Below are 22,619 nucleotides of genomic sequence, written 5' to 3' on the forward strand. Positions count from 1 at the left end.
TCTGAGCATGTCTGTTATCTCAATCGGGCGTTCTCGCTTCCGAAAATAATGGGCGCCGATAAAGAAGGTAGAAACGATCCACCGCCAGCCGCCCAAAGGAAGGCGGCTCTCTGCATATTTATTGATCGTTACGAGGATTCCAAATACGCGGCGGAGTCCCAGCGGAGCTGTCTTCTGCCACGGCTTGTTTTCTGTCGCGGTTTCACCGTCATTTTCGGCATGATTTGCAACATCCGATCGACGGGAAGGGAGGAAGCACGCGGATCACACGGAGGTACTTCCACCGTTGCGATTGCGGCTGAGAATTAGAGTTAGACATCGCTCGAGTAAATTCTTCGAACGAAATTACGTCCGAGGAGCATTTTGAATAAAATTGTGTTCCAGTGATATTTCGAGTAAATTTTCTGAATAAAATTGTATCGGAGAAATATTTCGAGTATGTTCTTCGAATAAAATTGTATTCGACAAAGATTTTGAATAAATTCTTCGAATAAAATTGTATTTGAGAAATATTTTAAATAAATTCTGCGAATAAAATTGTATTTGAATAATATTTCGAATAAAATTGTATTCGAGAAACATTTCAAATATATTCTTCAAATAAAATTGTATTGTATTCCAGTACCATTTCGAGTAAAATTGTATTCGAGGTACATTTCGAATAAATTCTTCGAATATTTCATAGCGAAGATTAATCTATTAAATAAACCAAAATTGTGAAAATAAGACTCATTAAATTATAAACTAGTCGATAGAATATTAATAGAAAATTTTACATTAATTGATTATGGTACTCGAAATTTTCTATAAAAATGTACTGATTTGTGTATGTTTAAATTTTCAGTGTTGGCTCTGATATAAAAAGGATCATTGTACAGTTTCTTGATAAAAATCGGACAGTATTACAGCTGATTCCTTCTATCAAAATGATTCGAGCGTGCACTTATTAACAGAAAAAAGGCCAATTTCATCTCATGAATATGGGATCAGACAAGATTGACAAAAATTACATGTCGAATACTTCTCGATGCCATACATGTCGGCCAAGTTTCATTATAAGCGACAACTTCGTGTCGGATGTTGCCTCTTGTAAGCTTAATGCGTCCGAACTAATTGAGACGACATAATGAACATGATTGAATTTCAGAGAAGAAGCCAAGCTTCGATATCTTAATCAGGCCTTTCGTCGGCGTTGCACTCCTACATGTAATAATTATGAAGATTAAACCTAACTAGTAGAAATAATTAGTATACATCCTTGAGATATTTTTACAACTTAACATTCATGAGATATTTTCCATGTAGAAATGACAAGATTGAATTTACGATTATTTTCTGCAATTTTTATTGTAGTATAAAATATAAATATAAAAGCATTTACGTAACTTCAACAATTGCAACATCAAAAATCTAAAACCGATTAAATAATTATTATCACTAGATTGTGGATTTTATGCATTTATAATAAAAATGAGTAGATTATTTAAAAAATTCAAAAATCATGATTCAATTCAATAAAATTATTAAGAAAAGAAACAAAATTTCTACGCGTCTCCTGCAACTAGTAAACAATGCTAACAATTTTTATTCCGCATAAAGATTCGCAGTTCAATTATCACGCTGTATCGCGGATCTCCATGATCCCGTAATTCGCCTAATTAGAATGAAACCATACAGTAGGACTCCGGAGATGCGAGAGAACTGCCTGTACATTGTAAATATCGTTATTAATTGAAAAGAAAAGTGTTTGAATAAAAAGTTAGCCATTTTTGCAGTACACCGTTCCACGTGCTCGAACGTTTCGTTAATCGATGTTCCGATAATCGAACTCTTCTCTCATCGATCCGTGTTCATTGAACGGTATCCGGATAATTAGCATTCTACCGGACACGTAAATTCGCGCTCGATCGGAAGAAGTTTCTCTTTAAATCGCGGGTTACGATCGAACGGGTTTAATAAATGTTTCATACTGTACAGTACTGAAATTAATTCTGTACGTCCCGATGTAGACGTCAATCCGAGATGCAACTTTTCTACGAATTTATTTACAAACTTTACTTCGTCGGAGATGCGTGCAAGAATGAAAATGTTTTTTTTTAACTCTTTTCGGTCGTATTAAGTTTCTACACAGGTGTCGTGCTGCTCGCAATTAATCTTCGGAAAACAAAATTTATTAATTCCTTTTTGAAATTTAGATATATGTAACACAATAATATGTTTTTATTTTATATAAATACGTTTTTATTTTATATAAAAATAAGGGAAATAAGTAAGTAGCTTTGGAGGCTGAAAGTGAGACACACAACTGCAAAGAGTTAATAATAATATTGCACCTGATTTATAAATGTTATGTATTTGTGAACGATCATTCTGCGAATAGTATCTTTAGATTGTTTATGTCACTTTAAGTATACGAGTAAGTGTTACTGTACATAAATTTTTATAAATTTTCAATTGTGTAAACTGATCATAACTTTATTAACTTTATTTATTATGTTGGCTTTAACGACCGGCCGTAAACATTTCTATAATATGAATCTACTAACATTTTAATATTTCAATAACATCAGCATTGATTTCATTTATTTGATTGATCGCGAAAAGTATGTAGCATTTAAAAAATTGCATACTAATATTAGAGCTCACAGTGGTACAATCTAACACGTTCTCAATTATACATAACAAATTATCGGTTGCCACAACCGGTCGGTAAAGTGTTAAGAAGTTAATGATAGAAAAGAAAAATTGCACACTTTTCGTAATAACTTTGTTCTATTAAAAGTTCGAAAAGATACAAAATTAACATTTCATTGGACAATAAGTTTGACTTTAATTGCAGTCGCAGCTATAATAAACTTTATTAATAAGAATAAGATGGGCACGCGTAATATCGGTTGTTATGTTTGTCCCATGTTATTGTTATTGCGTAAAAAGTAAAAATAAAATTTTCGAGGATAGCAAATGACATACAGGGTGACAAATGCGGTCTTTCTTCTTACCTTTATTCTATTCTTCTGTATTTCCGTATTCCTTTAATGACAGGTGATTCCAGACCACTTGCTGCTTGGCTTTATTCCAATCTTTGGCTTCGTATTAATTTCTGTAAAATAATAGAAGATTTATAAAAATGAGAGACTTTAATAAACTTTAATAAACTTAAACAAACTTAAACTACATTGTAAGAAATTTTGTTTATTCGCAAGCAATTTAACAGCAACCTCGGATTATCGGATACAGATATTGTGACAATGAAAAATGTAATTTTCTAAACAAATTTATAATTTAAAATAACGTTTTTCATTTTAACAAATTCATTCTACATCTAATTTCTTTCCTTAAATGAGTGAATATGGAACGACTACCGTTATTTATAATTGAAAACAAATAATATTAGATATATTACCATTATAATATTCGTTAATTAAAATGTAAAAATTTATCGAATGTCAAATACGAATAAATGTAAAAAGATACAATAGAAGCTTTAGCTGAATGTAAAAATAAAAGAACTTTGCGTTTAAGTAATTAAAAGGATTAACAAACATTCCTCGTTTCACTTATTTTTCTTGCAACTAATTCATAAATGTTTTACTTCGTATAAAAATTCACAGCTTATGTTAAAGATTAACATAATCTTTATTATATGGAAATGTCATAATATATATACATATATATAATACTATAATATTATATAATATGATATAATATAACATTTTAATATATATAAATATTAAAAACACATATTAATATTTTATACTTGTAATAAAACGAATAGTAAATTATTCATTAACCATATAGTACATATAGTAGTTATTAAATAATTATGAAATTATTTGATGCACCTGATATAATTTCACAACTATTAGAAGCAGTTTCATAATTTGAAAAAATTTCAGAATTAAAAGATAATATAATTCAATGCGATATTATTATCTTAGCATTCGCTTCGCTTTGACAAGGGTCGTCGATATTGCTTCTGCGATTATCCTTCCGTATTATTATTAGTTAATTACTTGCACGTGAACAGAAGATTCCTGTCGGAAGCAGAATTTAACCGAAAATAACGTGTAACTTTCGGAAGTTGTTACGTAGTAATAAGTAACTACTGTGCTGTCATTAACTTTCTGAAGCGGTACCAAAAGGATACCTTTGTAACACGGATCGCTGCAAAAATTAAGACTGCAAATAAAGGGTTCTTGTCACTTTACCAACAATTATTTCATCGACGATCTCCTCACCGACACGATTCCATTCGCCAAGCTCACGCTAACCGGCGCGTTCAAATCTTCGACCATCGATAATAGTTTCACGGACGCGATAATTTCTTCGACAATCGCCACATCGACATCTAATTTCGTATAATTCTATCCCAGACCTAACTCGCAGTCAATTCGAGTCCTATATTTCATACTAATTGTCTCATACAAACTATAATTATCTCACACTATTGCTAGACATAATAAAACCGCGAATTTTATGCATTTATGGCAAAACTGAGCGGTTGAGATACCAAACAGTAATCGTCGGAACCACTTTAAAAATGTCAGATTATTTTCAACTTATTAAAAACGTCGAGAACCATATTGAATATTTATTTAATTTGTGTTAGTTAGAATGAAGGTACAGAAATTTTATTTTGTGTAAAGCTCCGCGGTCCAGTCATAATAGTTATTTGAAATCACTTTACAATGTTTCAATACGTGATTTCTGTAGACTGACAATTTTTCTACAAATCAATTCTCAAGAATTGTTTTATAAAAATCTGGAGAAAGAAGATATTTCTTATTTCAGCTAGAATATTCGTTGTCGCGAACGTCGAATAATAATACAATAATATCGTGCCAGTATGCACGTATACTTGCATTTTACAAATTTGCAATCTAGTTATAATAATTAATTTAAATTCGAGTTATTTTACAATATTTGAATATGTTATTTGTAGATCACGAATCTCTATACAAGCGCGAGCACATTATTTTCAAGCCTTGTTTTACGGAAATCTAAAAAAGGAAGTGTTAACTAGGAAATTCCTTGCCTCGAACCACGGATAATAATGAAATTAATATCGTGTTAATATGCGCGCCCGCTCGCGTTAAAAATATAATAAAGTCTAGTCGTTCCGTACGGGGCCTTCATTAGGGGTAAGAAATTTCCATCGGGTCCTTTCCTCGCGGGGAACTGTGTCAGGATAATTTGGGCGGCGGGTAACCCAAAAATGTATGAAATTTGGCCGAAAGTGCAACAACTTCCCAATGATTACGCTGCGAAGGGGCATTTTTGACTTCACGGAATGGACGATTAATTATTTGAAGTGCGCCGTAACGGAGCGTGATGGAGGTTAAGGTAGGCATAACGCTTTCGGTGCGATGGCCCGATAATATCAGTCGGAGCTTAATATGCACGTATCGTGATAACTTTAATACAGATGAGATATTACAATGTAAAACGGGACATTGAATGCGAGACAGTGTAAGATTTAAGGCGAGCGTTTATTACGGATAAACGATCCCCCGGGAGCGCGCGCTTCCTTTTATAAACATAAACTTTACCAACAATTTCATTTCAAACCAATCTCCGGTCTTTGGACTTTCTACTCGTAATCGTCGCGGATGATGCGTGACAGGTGCAGCAGCATCAATGTATTTTATTGAGACAAATGTTGCTTCTTCGAGTAACGACGCCGGAGCGTAACTTTCCAAAATGGCGTTGCATTGATAAGGATCCGACGCCGGTGTGCATCCCGTTGTTTCTAGTTTATTCGAACGATTGTACTTCGTTGTTCCTCGGTATTCGTCACTCGATGGAGCTTGTTCGATAATACGTGAAGATAAAAGATACATATAACGTCGAGATAACGGTTTAAATAAATAATTTATTTATTAAAAATAAATTTAAATTATTTTATATTACATATATTATATAATAAATTATATATTATATTATATATAAATTATATTAAACAAAATTGTATTCGGGTCAGAATCCATTCGAATTAGATTTTATTAGAATAGGAATTTATTCGCATAGGAATTCATACGGAGAATAATTGATTTGTACAAAAATCATAGAATATTAAATGATTTTTCAGTTTATCGATTTCGTTCCTCCATATTACATTTTAGAATTGTTCGAATAAAGAATACTTCAAATTATTCGTCTAAGACATTCGTCTGAAAAGAAATCATTTCGACAATAATCAGATACAATCGACGATCAGAAAAATGCCCTACTTCGTTCATAAGTAGTAGGGCAAAGGTACTATAAAAGAAACATTGCAAATATTCTGAAGAAGAAAGAACGGAATACGATTGCTCCTTCCTCGATTTATTGCATTCATTAATTCATAAAAAAAATAAACGCCAATATCGCAGGATATTTTATTCTGTACAATCATTCGATGACAAATCAAATGAAATATACATTACTTAAAGCCAGAGTAATACTTATTCGGATGTCTACAAAATAATTTTCGTCGACTCCCCAAACCGAAGCGTCCGCAAGCATCGACAGATTGTTAAGATGATAATTAACTTACCTGACAAGTTTCCGCATCATCGAATCAATCAACGCGCAATTGCACAGGCATAATGGAAATTTCAATCTGAGCCACTTCTGGCATTTGCGGAATGAGGTTAATTGAACTTTTTTTTTTATCAACAAGTACCGAACAGCAATTAAAACAGCAGCACGTGCTTAATTAAGTACATCAGTTTTGTTCTACATAAGCATCTGCGGCGTACAAATTAATTGACACATTTCATTTTGTGAATGCGCAGATGTCAACGCAGATGCACGGATTCGACAATTGTAGCGTCACGCCGGTGCTCTACGAGTGACACAATTTTTTGTTAACAAACGTGAAAATCAATTTTTATTACAACCTACGAAGAAGGTCGAAAGCGATTGAGATGAATTTATGTATAATAAATCAAAGTTATCAAAATCAAATTCATATATTAAAAATTATAATAATATATTATAATGATAGATAATTTATATAATACTGTATATTTAAGTTGTACAGTATTGTTATAGATCCTTAAGCTAAAATGCAAGGATTGTATTTAAATAAATAAAATAATACTATATATGTTATATAATATTATATATAAATTTGATTTTATAATTATAGATAATTTATATAATATTATATTATAATAACCGGTATTCTGGAGTTGTAAGTTCAGCACTGTAATTAACCATATTTCATCTTGCACTAATAATTTCATTTTCCATTATTTTATTATTTTGTACTTTAGTTAAAATAAAATACAATGACGTTAAAATACATTCCTTTCGAATGATTCCTTGGACTATAAACATGAAAACGAAACGTGAAATTATCGTCTATTGATACTCCAAGATTTAAAAATGAATGCAACAAAATATGCAGTGTCACAATGCAATCAAAATACATTTGCACTTATTATAAGTCAACATCCATGACATACAAACTACTTTTTGCATATTATTCGTCTCTTGATAACGATTGAATTCTATATAACAAAATTTATTCTAGCATCATTATTGGAAAATGTATTTATCGTCAGTCAAAGCAGTCTTTATACACTTTTTTTAAAACGTGATAACATTTTTAACCCTCTGCGGTCGTATTAAATTTATACTTATATTAAAGTATACTTATATTAAATATTAAATTATATTAAAGTATACTTATATAAATACTTATATTATACTTATATTTAAGTCATGCTGGTCGTAATTAATTTTTTTCAGTGGACAGTAATAAGATAACAATAATAAGAGAAGGAAAAACAAAATTTATTAACTCTGTTTTAATATTTAGACATATGTAACACAATAATATGTTTTAATTATATGTAAAAATAAAAAAGATGGAAAAAGAGAAATAAATTGCTTTGGTGGCTGAGAGTAGATATACGACTGCAAAGGGTTAAAAACAATACTAAACCATTTGAATTTTTTAAATGATAAAGAGACTGGTATATTAGACAATTACTTAAAATGATAAAGAAAGATAACAAATCTCTTGATGAATAACTTTTTTATTTGATCTTATAATAAAAATGTGAAAAACGCCTTTCGGAAATCTCTACAATTTCCGTGTACGTTGAAAATTTCATAGTGCGCTTAATCCAATTTTAAAAAAGTCATCGCGTTTCAAAAGGTGTATCCAGAATATTTTAACTGACTATACCTGGCCTATGGTTATTCCAACCCCGTATATTCTTAAAAGATGAAGAAAATTCAATTCGACGAAGAATTTGCTAAAAATTTGTAAAACTTTTATCTCTGAAATTATATATCGCGAATGCGTGTCAACATTTGGACAAATATGGGAGCATTTCCGTTTTCGTCCAACGCCCTTCGATTTGACCGCGCCGTTGGGACATCGAAACAAAGACAAAACGATCCAGAAGAGAAAGCAGGATAAAGGAGGCGACAGATTCGAGTGCCGGTCGTAAGTTAGTTTTAAGCATTCCATCAATTTGAACGGACCCGGATCGGCGCAAGCAACAGTCCCGGTCGTTTAACGACACGATCAAAAAGAAAAAAAAAAAACGATGCCCCAGGAGAAGTTATCGGACGCGGATATCAAAGCGGCCGCGAGCGTACATTACATTATACGAAAATTGGTAGGACAGCATTTTGTTCGAAGGACAATTATTATGGCGAATTCTTGACAGTGACACAGATTAATCGTTGCTCGTTAGAAACAATTCGAACTACATATAATATTTTGGAAGAAAACATATCTAGTTCTTCCTTTCCAATATTACATTATCACTATTTCGACTAAATTTCTTAACTAAACTATAGATCTTAATGCAGTTATGTGCATATTTTTAAAACACCAGAAAACATATAATGAATGAATAAGGAAAATTTTCTTTTCTTTCTCAAATTAGTAATATTAGAAGTGCTCAAGACAACTTTGTTACAACTTCAATTATCATAAGATGATGTATAAAAATAAGAATTTGCATAAAGATCAGCAGTTTATTAATAATATTTGCAAACAAGAGTTCTGCATTATTTTAATTATCAGATTTAAATTCGTATCTGCTTTAATTCCGGCTGTATAATTAAAAATCTGTTGCCAATTTACAATGATATTTAACGTAGACCATACGAAAACATGTATAGAGAAATAAGATTATTATTTCTGAAGAGTTTGTTTTAGTATTACTTACTTTTATTTCAATAATGCAACTACGAATTGAATACGCGTGCAAGCATGAATGCATAAAGATCAATGAAAGTATAAGAAGAAAAGAAGGGACGACGAGGAGGAGAAGTTATCGGCGCGCGGATATCAAAGCAGCCGCGATCGTACGAAGGTGATGCGGACATAAGAACGGGGTGGACACGAAGATAAAGAGGTCGCAAAGACAGAGAAGGTATGAAGATGAAGAAGACGCTAAGACGAAGAAGATTTAATAAGATTTGAAGTCAGAAAAGGTACGAAGGCAAAGAGGACACGGAGATGGAGAGGACATGGGGACGGAGAGGACATGAAGAAAAAGACGTAAAGGCAAAGAGAACATGAAGACGAAAGAGACATAAAGACAAAGAGGACGTGAAGAAGAAGAGGATATGAGGAAGAATAGGACATGAAGAAGAGGACGTAAAGAAAAAAACATGAAGACGAAAAGGACGCAAAGACAAAGAGGACATGCAGACGAAGAGGACCCAAAGTCAAAGACGGTAAGAAGACGAAAAGATCATGAAGAAGAAGAAGAAGAGGACATGATAAATAAGGAGATATAAAGACGATTAGGACATGAAGACGAAAATAAGATAAACAAGAAGAAGACGCAAAGAGGAAAGTACTCGAAGGCAAGAGGACCCGAAGAGGAAAAGGACACGATGAAGAAGACACGAAGGCGGAGTCTGAACTCTTGACTCATCTCGAAGTAATCCTAACACAGTGCCGAGTCACCGTCCGCTGGTTGAACCCGGGGGTACCGGGGGTACTTTGGCGCACGTCTGAACACGGGGGACCTTTCAAAGGATTAGAATCGGGACTGGGTTCGATCAAAAGAACCCGATGCTCGGCGCGGCGGATTCCTGGCGTGCGCGCACGCATCGCGGGGAATCCGGTTGGTCACGCATCCTGTCCGCAGCCCGGCGATTTCCTTTTGTCAGGCAAATTGACGATGCGAGTCGCGACACGTCCTCCAACGACCTCGAGAAAACAACACATGCCTTCACACCGCGGGTTCCCATAGACCCCATGGTATTGTCCACGTTCCAGCAGCTCGTGCCTCGCCTCGCATCGCCTCGCCTCGCATCGAAGAGTCACGCCGCGCATTTCGCCTCATTCCCCCACAATGGTCGCGCGTCGCGTCCCGCCGTTCTCTTCCGCTTTGCCATGCCCCCCCGTCCTTTCTCATTTCCATTTACCGGCCAACTTTTCTACACCATGACTTCTTCACCTTCTCAGCGTTCGTCGCAATCTTTGTTTTCATCGCATTCCTCGTCCTTTTCTTCTTCTTCTTCGCTTTCCTTGTCTTCTCCATCTTCTTCGCTTTCTTTGCCTTCTGCGCCCTTTCCACTTTCTTTGTATTATTCGCCCTTTTCGTTTCCTTCGTCTTATTCATCGTCTTTACTTTTCTCGTCTTTAGCGTACTCTTCGTCTTCTCCTTTTCCTTTGATTTCGTCGCAGTCTTCGTCTTCATCGCATTCTCCGACAACTTCGAGTTACTCAACTTTTTCCTCTCCTTTGTTCCTTCCGTATTATTCAACTTCTTTATCTTCTTTGTCGTCATCGTATTGGTTGTCTCCTTTATTCTTGTCGTATTCGTCGCATTCTTTGCTTTCATCGCATTCTTCGTACATTTCTTCTTACTCGACCGATTTGTCTTCTTCATTTTCTTCGTTCTCTTCGTGTTATTCGATCTTTTTATCCTCTTCGGCGGCATCGCATTTTTCGTTCACTTCCTGTAATTAGTCTTGTTAGACTTTTTCGTCTTGTTCGTCTTCGTCTTCATCACATTCTTTTTTTTAGCCTTATTCGTTGTCTTCTTCATCACATTCTACGTTCTCGTTGTCTTTTTCGTCTTCATCGTCTTCTTCACTTTTTTGTCTTCGTCGTTCTTTACTTTCTTCCTCTTTATCGTACTGTTTCTCTGCTTTATTTCCTCCGTCTTTATTATATTCTTTGTCTTTATTATTGTTGAAGATAATCCTTAATATTATCTAGCAATAAGGACGCGCCATGATTCCCCTCCGCTTAGGCGTCGCGCCTTTCGTTTGTTCTTCCTCTTCTGTTCTCTGTGTGTTCACTTCGCCTCCGCCGTGTTCACGATTATAATATTCTTAGTGTTCTTATAATAAATAATTAAATATATATATATACATATACCTAGAAAATAACAACAATTATTTTCTTCATCTTCGAGGTATTTCTTTCTTTTTTTCTTCAGTTATTTTATTTATTTATATATTTGTCTTTATCGTATTCCTTATTTTCTTTATCTTCTTTATCTGCTTCATTCTCTTCGTCATTTCTTCGTTCCGGTCTTCTCTATCTCTATAGTCTTCTCCATCCTGTTCGTTCTCCGTCCGTACTATTCACCGTCTCCGTTCCGCGACTCCGTGTTCAGCCGCCTCATCTTCTTTTACGCAATTGTTACACGTATAGCAGCCGGTACAAGCACCGACTATCGATGTTCCATGAATTACAAGCGGTTCGTTTCATTTAAACCTGCTGAATGATTTATCGTTTTATGCCGGCGACGAGGGCCCGGTACGTTTCCGTGGAAGAATTCAAATCAAGCGTCGTTCGAACTCGTCCTACGGCAGCGTCGAATATTGTGAATGGGTGTAAGCCTGCAATTACAGAGGACGCGCATTCGAACGCGAACCAATGCTAGGCCGGTCTTACGTCGAATCAATTAGAGTTACTACGCAAGTGACGTTGTACCTTTTTTATCATAGGAAATTTTATTTTTATTTGAAACAGGTTTTATTTTATAAAATAAGTTGAAGTAAAAATTTTATAAAATAATATTGGATTTTATTTTGTTTAAAGCAGTTTTGTTTCTTGTAAAATGAGTTTCGCGAAGGAAACGTCATTAGCTACAGCTACAAGTATCTAGTATAATAGTTTCCAAGTATCATCTAAATGTTTTATGAATCATTCTATTTATTTGTTTATCATGTTGGAATGTTTGTTGATGCATTACAATAATTAAATTGTCATCATGAAACTGTACATACAAGTATTGCAAAGAAATTAAATTTCAACAGACAATTACATAATGATTAACATTATAATGATTATTATCTTATAGAACGTTATAATGATCAGAAAGAAAAAAAGCTAATTATTGGTTGAAACCTGTTAATTCTTTTACATTATAGTTGTACAGTTTCGTTATAACGATTATCATTTCACTAATTTTTATTTAAATTACCTATTTTGGGAAGTCAATATAATATATTGACAATATATTGAACGTATATACCTAATTCGAATAAATAAATAATCTATTTAAAATAGTTATAAATTGTTATATTAGAATAAATTTGAGCTTCCTAAAGTTGACAATTTAACTAACAATTACTGATATAAAAATTTCAAGATCGAATGTTGGATGCATCGTAAATAAAATGTTCATTTATATACTACGTTCTGTTTTATAAGTAAAATTTGTTATATCTTCAAAATGTTGTATCGTCACCTGTTTTTAAAGTAAATTTTGATTAATTTATGGTGGCCCATCTAGTAAATGCCTATATGTATATATTATCGATTCACAGAGAACGTGAGAGCCTTGCTAAATGTTAAATTATTTTTATTATCCACCAAATAAACAGTTAATTCTAATTTAAGAATTTCAATTAAAAAGATGCTTTAAAATCGAGTGTCAGTGCACATCATTCATTCTCCTATAGCGCCCACGAAACGAAGCCTCATTTTTGAAAAGATTTATTCTAACCAAATATGGCAAAATAATAACGAACGTTGCAGCAGTTTCTCGAATAGTTACTCGCACGATATGTACGTTCCAATGAATTCGTGCGACAATCGAATAATGAAATAGTCGTAGCGCAATCGGTCGCATAAGAATTCGTTTATTTGATTCGCCTGACGTAATCGGCAGAAGAACATTGGTTCGCCAGGAAATGCATATTCTGTAATCGCGGTCTAATGCGGGGATTATTCGCGCGGAATTGGCTATTCAAGACGTTCTGTTATTACGGTAGATCGCCTGACGATTGATAGAAACGATTCGATTAGAACTTCGATGGCCGCCCGGAATTGCATGCAAATGTACAGGCCCCACGCAAATTCTGCCAACCGACTCCCTTTGCACGCAACTTTCTACTACGCGAATTTGAAATAATATGCTTCAGAGAATATTACTACTTTTGCACAGCACATTTCGATCAGTTCAAAAATTGTCTTCTTTTTAGACGTCGAACGTCTAATTGTAAAATTCTGTGAACATTTTAATGCTTCGACAGCCACGTTATTAAGATAAAAAAAATTTCATGAAATACTTTTTTAGTACGATTATTGTTCGCAGACAATTAAAACAGATAACAAGTCGGGGACAATGGCACAAATACCTTTTCATTTTTTCTACAAAAATTTAACGTAATAATAATAATTATAGGAATAATAATAATAATAATAATTATAGGAATAATAATAGTAATAATCATAGTACTAATAATAGTAACAGTCATAGTGATAGTCATAGTAATAGTATTAATAATAGTACTATTATACTATATATTATATTATGAGTAGTAATAAACAATAATAATCACAACAAAATAATAATAAAAATAAAAACAACATAATTACAGTATACAAGACTAAACATCATAGCTTCTGATAATAGTATATAGTTAGTACTTAATTTGATTAAAATCATCAATCAAGAAATCAATATTATTAGTATAATCGTTAATCAAAATGAGAATTCGATTCAAAGGATCGTTATAGAGCAATCAGGAAACGTAATTGTTCTCGTAAAACGTCGCGGATAGTTAAAAGTAAAATTAATATTATTATAATTATTATGCATATTGTTACGATTGCACTCGAAGTCATTTCAACTGCAATTCTAAAATAACTTTTCTGGCTTCTAGTATTTCCATTTTACATAACGAAATTCATACTATGCGTATGAAATTGAGACTAGTGACTCATGTAACAGTTACCCTTTCAACAATTTCTTAAATCTAAACTTTGGCGATAACTATGAAAATAATTTCGGAACTTGTCGCAATAATTTTAATGGCACCGCACAGTCGCCACTCGAGTGCAAAGGGTTAAGAGTGATACATCTGGATCGGTGGAGTGCATAATTATTTGCTTATACTTTTATAAACTTGTTAGGCTCACAGTTTATTATGGCAAACTCTTCCTGTTATGGTTCTGAGAATATCATGGTCTACGGTTAGAAGAAATTGTGGATTGGAAATACCATGTTTGGTGTGAGAACTACGACGTAAGGAACTGCGTTTACATTTATTAATAATTTATCGCACGTAGCGGAGCTTTTTCAAATGTTTTTTTTTTAACAAGGATTTATCTGGTTAACGTATAATATCGTAAATATAACGCGATTTGTACACTGATAAGATAACATTTTGTTCGAAGGAAATCATTGTGATGGATTCTCGTTAATGGCATGGAATGATAGTGATTGTTAATGAGATCTAATTTGAATGACAATACTTGGGCACAGAATATACTTAGCTTTTTCTTTAAAATATTATATTATCATCGTTTGAACTTGATGTAACTAAACTATAGATCCTTATACGTTTATGTTAAGTGCAAATCTTTAAAATGCAAGAAAGCGCACGACAAATTAACAATAAGAAATAATATTATTATTAACTTTTTTATAACCTTAATCAGTTTAAAATGACACATAAAAAGACTGCGAAAAGTTCAGGCGTTTATTCATAACTTTTTTCTGTCCGAGATACTTTTTGCATTACGTATGATCACTGTTGTAATTGTCAGATTCAACATCGTATAACCATAATTCTAATTGTACAACTGAAAATCTATTGCCGATTTGCAGCGATATTTAACGTAAAATATACGAAGCTACATAAATAGCCATATAGTAAAATAAAATTATGATTTTTAAAGATTTTGTTTTAGTATCGTATGGTTTCATTTTAATAGATATGAATTCCTTTATTTAACAAATCACGTTCCTGGGCTTACATCAGATGCCCTTACATTATAACTAAAAGTTGCACATGCGCGCAAGTATGATCGACGAAAGTATAGTACTCGATTAACGAGATAATAAATGCATAAAAATGACTGAACGTATTCGATTAATGAAGAATATACAAAGCAGAATAAATGTAGAGAAATAGAAATACAGAGAAATATAAATATAGAAAAATATAAATACAGGGAAATAAAAAATATAAAGAAATATAAATGCAGAGAAATATAAATACAGAGAAATATAAATATAGAGCAATATAAATACAGAGAAATATAAATATAGAGAAATATAAATACAGAGAAATATATTTGTAGAGAATAACAAGAGCAGAAAATAACAAATGTAACGAGACATTAAAAAATTGGACAGCTGTTATATCAGGCTACAGAGAATACTATAATAACAACCAATCTATCATAACTAGACACTGTAGTTTCTTCAACGGCTTTATTAACCTCAGCATTGATATCCTTCAATCATTATAAACTCTGCCATGTTGCATTACGTCGACTCATTTTTCTGCCATAAGGACGTAAGATCCGCATTCTAATCGCAACGAAGCACCCATGAAATACTATCGTCTGATTACTTCGCGTCTAAAAATACGCGCGCATGTTACTTTATCGGAACAGGTTTCGCGTAAAGACATGCGTGTAATAATTATTGACAAATAGAACACGGTGCACACGTTCTCCGCTACAAAGAAATCGAATCAATCAAAATTAGTATAGCGTGAAATTGAACGTGTACGCGAGTCCCATAAGTTAATGAATCCCGGAGCGTGTCGAGGGGGATCGCGTCTGGATCTGGATGTAATTTCATTCGGAAAAAGTTTTTCAAGGAGTCCGAACCAATCTGTGGGGGAACGAGCGCGAAACGAGTCGCGCGATGTCACGAAAAACGTCGAGCAGGAAATATTATAGCCGCGTCATTCGGCATATACGGGGTGATAGATAAAAATGCAGGGAATACCCGCTATTACATTTTTGTGAATAACACGTCGCGTCCGACCTTGAAAAATTCGATGCGCAGCTGAATTAAAGCGCGAGGTTGTTTCAATTTGCGTGTCAATGCGTCCTTATTGTATAGTCCACCGATGAAATTACTGTTTCTATAATGGTCTATAGTTCCGTGATACATGCAGCGCAAACTCCTAAATTTGATGAACTATTTTTCGATATTATTAGTTATAGTATTATTATCACTACTTCGATCGTTTGTTATTGTTTCTAATCACTGCTTTGTCAAATTCTTATGAAAAGTTTTTCAATTTTTACACAATTTCGTTACTCTGACCCACTGTATGCCGTAAAGGATAATTGAAACCATGAAAAACAGTACAAGACTAAGCGAATATTAAGTTTTCTTTGCATTTATGGTAATTTTTTACATAAAAACACGAACATATTAAATGAAATTATATTTCGTGGAATACTTTCAAATTTGTGTAATATTGATACAATGAAGATATTATTAAATATTATATTATTTAAATTAATTATGCGTTTCACTAGATGCATTTTAAAAAATCTCTTACTGATAATCAAATATAAAAATGTTAGGTTAGACACGTTTCTACACCACAAAAATGAGATAAATCTGTATATAACCTATAAATTGTTGTACGACAAGCACAGAAGCATTTTCTTTTAGCAGAAGATAATCATAAAGCGCACATGATTAAATAATCTTTGATTCGTATCAGACAATGTTAAAGTAAAATAATTTTACAAGGCTTTGTAAGTGAAACGTGTACAATGTGCAATATTTCTTTTCAGACATTCTTTAAAACGCAATAACTTTTTCCATATTGGATCAATCGACTTAAAATTTTTGTATTTTACAATAATTATTTACTAGCTTACAGTAGCAATAGTTTACAATATTGCAAACTTATGCAGTAAACTATTAGAATTTCTTAAAATGAATCTTGAACAACGCCAACTTATGCAATAAACTATTACAATTTTTTTGCGAAATATATCAAATCTATTCGATATAGTTTGGTAAAGTCTCGAAAATAAATGATAAAAATATTGTAAAATCTGACAATTAGAAAATTCAAAACGAAATAAATATCATGAAATCAAGCGATTATTTATTAACCCTTTCGTTACGAGTGCTGACTATAATCGGAATATAATATTATTTAAATATAATACACATGTTGTAATAGAATACAATACAGTAAAATACAGTTTACAATACAATAGAGTACAATACAATGCAATAAAAGACAATACAATGTTATATAATATAATGTAATATAAGACTATAAATAATCCGTTCCGTGGCGTCACTCCAGCAGAGCGAACTGTTGTAATACGAAAGGGTTAAAAATATTATAAAAAGAACGGTTTGAAAATTACAGCCAGCAACAATATAGTATTGTTGTTCGGCGCTATGAGGGTTAGCCCCTTGCACTATAATAACGAGTCAGACTCATGTTGAAGATTTTATGCAAGCTCTATTAAATATGACTATTATTAATTCCTTCTACATCGAAGTAAAAATAAATTTTTCTGTCGTCAAAGTATAGGAACGAAGGTAAATGAAGACAATTCAGGAAACAAAAATTGTCTGGTCCTATTAGGAAAATTATTAAGGCGCGAATAAATGCTAATCGTCGTAGCATGAAAGTAGCGACAGTGGAAGGGGTTAAGACGCAGCCGAAAAAAAACAGCGGTATTTTACATTTCGGTAGAAATGCCTCGATCGGTGTGTCGGAGCGGTTCTCGGCGAGCGCGGAAAACGCGTTTATGTACGGTCGAAGGCTGGTTCCCACAGACACGTCCCTGGGATGTTTGGCTTTCGATTTATCGATCCGGCAAAAAATCACCGGCTAATCGCGGCGTTTCTCGAGGAACGGGCGAAGCGGCCACGGATGCCTCCTCCCTTTCCTAGCGCGCTCTATCGCGGGCATTTTTTATCGGCGAGCGGCCCGAGCGATCCTCTCCCGATCCTCTCCCGATCCTCGTGCACGATCCGTGGCGAGCCGTTTTTGCGGCCAAGTGCCGGCCGTCTTTCCAGACACTTGCGTATAAATATTAATGCGGCCAGGATACTCGGTAACCTAACCGACGAGTTTTTTTTTTTTCGGACGCGATTGATATTTATACCGCGCGGCGATCTATCTCGGCTCGTGGAAGGAAGAGGAAGTCGGAGAAAACGGTCGTTTTGAAGATCAATGTTGCTTTACGCGCCGGCACGAGGAACGGGCCTCCCCCGTTTGTTGGCTCGGCGCAAACCGCATTATCGTCGCGGTCCTCTGCGGTGAAGGCAGTAACGACCTGTTCTTTGGGAAACGTTAACTGTTTCACAACAAGCACGATGAATTTAATAAGCAATCGATCACCGGAAGCACGATAACGACTATTTTATTATTACCGCTACGCGAGAGCAATGAAAATCCGTCTGGCCCGATTTTTCGCGACTTTTTGCGCAATGCAGAACGGGATCGAGAAAGTATTCGAATGTATTAGGTCCACTGGAATGTTCTGTCCGTTTGCGAAACGATACGTAACAATGAATTTTTTCGTACTTCGGTATTAGTTATTGTACAATATAATTTCCGTCGTTGCTGACGACAAGTGTGACAGCAATTTTTAAATACAATTTTTGGGAAATACGCATATTTTTCTTTTTAAAAACGAAATAGCTTTTTCATCATTGGGCCAAGTAGTCTAAATCTTTGTTGGTATCTTGGAGGGATTAGTTTACTTGACAACGGCTAAAACGTTGTTTTCAAAAGTTGCAGTTTGCTGACATGAAAAAAGAATTCAGATATTATGCTTTTTCAATTTTCTTATTCGAGCATGCAACGAAAATTTAAGACATTTTGTAGATCTTTGTAAGTTTTCCTAAAAATCAGTTAGTTGAAAAAAATTAAATTAACCTAATTAACCTAAAAATAATTTAAATTAACCTAAATTAACCTAAAATTAAGTTAACCTAAAACAGTCGTGTTTTAACGGATTTAAATCCATATTTTAGAAATTTCAAGATGCTATTCTTTTTTTAACCAGTTAACTGTGTTTGTCGACTATATCCGTCATGGAGATGTGGCAGAATTTTGTGTCACGACGATTATATCCGTCATGCATTAAAATTTTGTTACAATTTGATAATTAAATTGTTATTATGGCGAAAACTAAATTATATTCGTAAATTTGAATGTATGTAAAATGTTTAGAGGTCTAGACGAAATGAAACAAACAAATGAAAATTATAAATAATTTGAGCTGAATTCATAACTTTTCTTCGTTATCGCTTGATTATTGCGACACACACTGGTGGACGCTTAGAAAAGAGATCGTCACAGTTAACTGGTTAAAAAAAATAGTACAGTAGAGGAGTCTTGAGAGAAAATCGAAAAGTCTCCCTGAAAATAATTTCATGATGTTGGTCGCGTATTAATCGTGATAAATCGCTGGGTGAGCACGAATTCCTTCACGCAGGGCCTTATTGTATCGAAATAAATGAAAGTGCCCGTATCGCAAGCATCTTACGCATCGTTTTCCCTTTATTCCCACAATGTCCTGTTGTTCGAGCACTCGACAGTATTGATCGAAAGAAAAGATAACGTAAGTACGTTTCAAGAAAATTGTGCGCAAAAACGCGAATGAAGAATAAAGGATTATTCGAGTAAAGTGTCGTTCGAATAATTCTAATAGACTAATTTATGACGAATAAGATATTCAACTAAAAGATATTGTTTTGGATAATCGCTTTAGACAAATATTTATTCAAAACAATCCGAATAATGCCCAACTCCGTTTTGTAACATTAAACAAAAATAATAATAAATCTAAATAATATTGTAGTAATAATAATAAAACATTTCGCGCCAATTTACGAGATTTTACAAAATGTGTTGTAGCGGACATTACGCCTGCATTTTTATTAAAATTTATATACGTATAATGAGAAAGAGAATTCATTCGGTCGTTTCTTGAAAAATAGCCCTCGTAATTTCAACAATCTGAAAATTATAAATGCGAGACCGGTCATTTTTTATTAGCCTTGTGTATCTTCAATGAAATCAGATACTTGCCGCGCCCGCGCAAGTTCCCACATTCGAACGAAAATTTATTCATCACGCTACACGCGGATGAAATAATATACTAGCTGCGTTCGATGCTACCGTTTCACGAATTCTGAAAAAGTGTCGGAAACGTCGAGCAAGCGCGAACGCGGACAAAACCCGCGCGATCTACTAATTACTGTCACTCGCTAAACAGGTGTGGACCGGCGCAGGTACCGTTGTTGCCGTAATCGTTGTAATTCGTGCCAATATAATCTGATACCGTCCATTACACGGAGTTAATAATAATCGGACGATTAATGCGCGCCTCGGAATGATAAACCAGGACAGCCCTACCGAACGCGAAAGATAATTATGTAGGTGAAAGCTGTGTCGGTTCCATCGTTCGGCCAGCTGTTCGTGTAAACAAATTAAGCGCGATCCATACTTTGTAGACCGCGTTATTATTTCCTTTTTCTCTCGTTTCGTGCCTTTTCTGCCAGATCGATTCAAATTCTAAAAGGAACACGGACCCGAGAGTTAATGGGGAATGCGTCGCTATCGAAGTTCGGTAAAACCGCCTCGGCAGAGATGGAAGAGAGAGTTGAAGTACAAATTACAGGAAGCTCGGGACGCCCGGATTCTTTCATGAATTTCGAAACAGCTGGCCGGGAGAGGTGTTAAAACATCATCAGCTTCGGAATTAATGTGTTCGACCGCTGAGGAGAATACCAGTTACTCGCGTACCGCGCATCACGCCAAATTTTAACAGCTTATCGTTATCATGATCCGCGAAAGTTGCTAGTTCCGCTCGGAGAGATTATGATAATAACGAGCGCGTTGCGTTGCGAGCGAATCATCGTTTCGGGCGCAGAAACGCTTCCGTATCCTGCACCGAGTTCAGCTACGGTTCTATGCGTGCCCATAATTATGAAAGTGGCGTAAGTCAAAAATTTAAAGAAATTATTTAAACATAACTTGAAAACGGCGCGTGTAAAGATTATAATCGAGCTTCAAATAAAACAACTTTATTCCCTAATTTGTTCATAGCTATTTATGAGGTATCGCCTGATATCCACTTGTTGCGCGGAGCTTGTACATTGTCACAATTAAATCGCGAGTGTGGAGAGTTCGGATGGGAGAGACCTGGGCCAGACAAATCAAGTTCCATTGCTTTTGGAACGATCGGTATAATGTGGGCACCGTCCATCGGCGACGTGCGCTGAAAAGTAGTGCAGAAGGTTGTTGGAGGCCGTGATTTTCAGAATGACTGCGTGTCACGTGTCGCGGCAACAGTGATTGTCAACGGCATACGTCATGCGGATGACCCTCGTGATTCTAATCACGGAGCACGTGAGTAGAAATGACTATCAGCTGGATAAGGACTTCCTCGTGGGGCTCTGACCGCCCATGCAACCACTTTAATAATTCACCGTTTACCTCGCGATTAAACTATACTTTAGTTTTCCAATGGAAAAAAACGCTTCGACGGACAATCTTGGAGAAACATTGTGTTCTCGTTGAAATCAGAATTTTTCTCGTGACACGATCGCCGATTATTTCTGCATGCGAATTCACTCGCAATATTTTACAAATGCAAATATATAACAAAAAAAAAATATCGCGCATCAAAGATCAGAGACGACGCGATTGGTCGCTGACCATGATTTATCACTGTGATCGCGGAATCACGATCGCGATCGTGATTCAACTTCAGTCACGATCGTCATGGTGATTTTCTTGTTTTGACTGAATGTACTCTGTACGATGATTACATTCTTGATTGCATCACATGGCTCAATTGATCTTCCATCGTGATCGATATATTATTTTGTATGCAATGCTTGTATAATATAATAATATGTAAATAATATATGTTTAATAATATACGTATATGTATAATATATATATTATTATTACATATCTATTTATTATATACATTATATACATTTATATATATATAGTTTATACGAAACTGGGCGCGAAATAAAATATTTTCAAATTACTTATGGAAGATGGCTGAACTTTTGTAACCTTTCGACAAATGAAAATTAATTCTTCGTCTTAATTTCGCAATAATATACCGTAATAGATATTCATTTAAACAGTGTGTAAAAGTTGAAAACAATTTCTTCCATACAACGTATGCATTTACAAAAAAGCTATTTAAATCAGTAAAAAGATTGAAGAACGTATCAGCAGAATGATTTTCCCACGATTATATTGAAAACATTCTTTGCAATATGTAGCATTATTTATTTAATGATCACGATAAAATTGTCTTTTACAATTTAATAGGAAATTCAATTGCATCTTCGTTATGAATTTTGGAAAAAATAATTAAATGTTATTATTAACCCCTTGCACTATAATAACGAGTCAGACTCGTGGTGAAG

General features: G+C 34.2%; 1 protein-coding gene across 1 annotated transcript in view; it reads right to left on the minus strand.

Annotated features, from left to right (window-relative positions):
- LOC144469139 (tubulin monoglutamylase TTLL4) overlaps positions 1–22,619 on the minus strand; it is a 157,995-nt gene that overhangs the window by 52,859 nt on the left and 82,517 nt on the right. Inside the window, exon 3 of the mRNA XM_078179084.1 lies at positions 3,000–3,100. The gene's annotated coding sequence lies outside the window, so the exon portion shown is untranslated. The remainder of the gene's footprint in view (positions 1–2,999; positions 3,101–22,619) is intronic.

This window comes from Augochlora pura, chromosome 4 (assembly GCF_028453695.1).
Source record: "Augochlora pura isolate Apur16 chromosome 4, APUR_v2.2.1, whole genome shotgun sequence".
Taxonomy (NCBI): Eukaryota; Metazoa; Arthropoda; class Insecta; order Hymenoptera; family Halictidae; genus Augochlora; species Augochlora pura.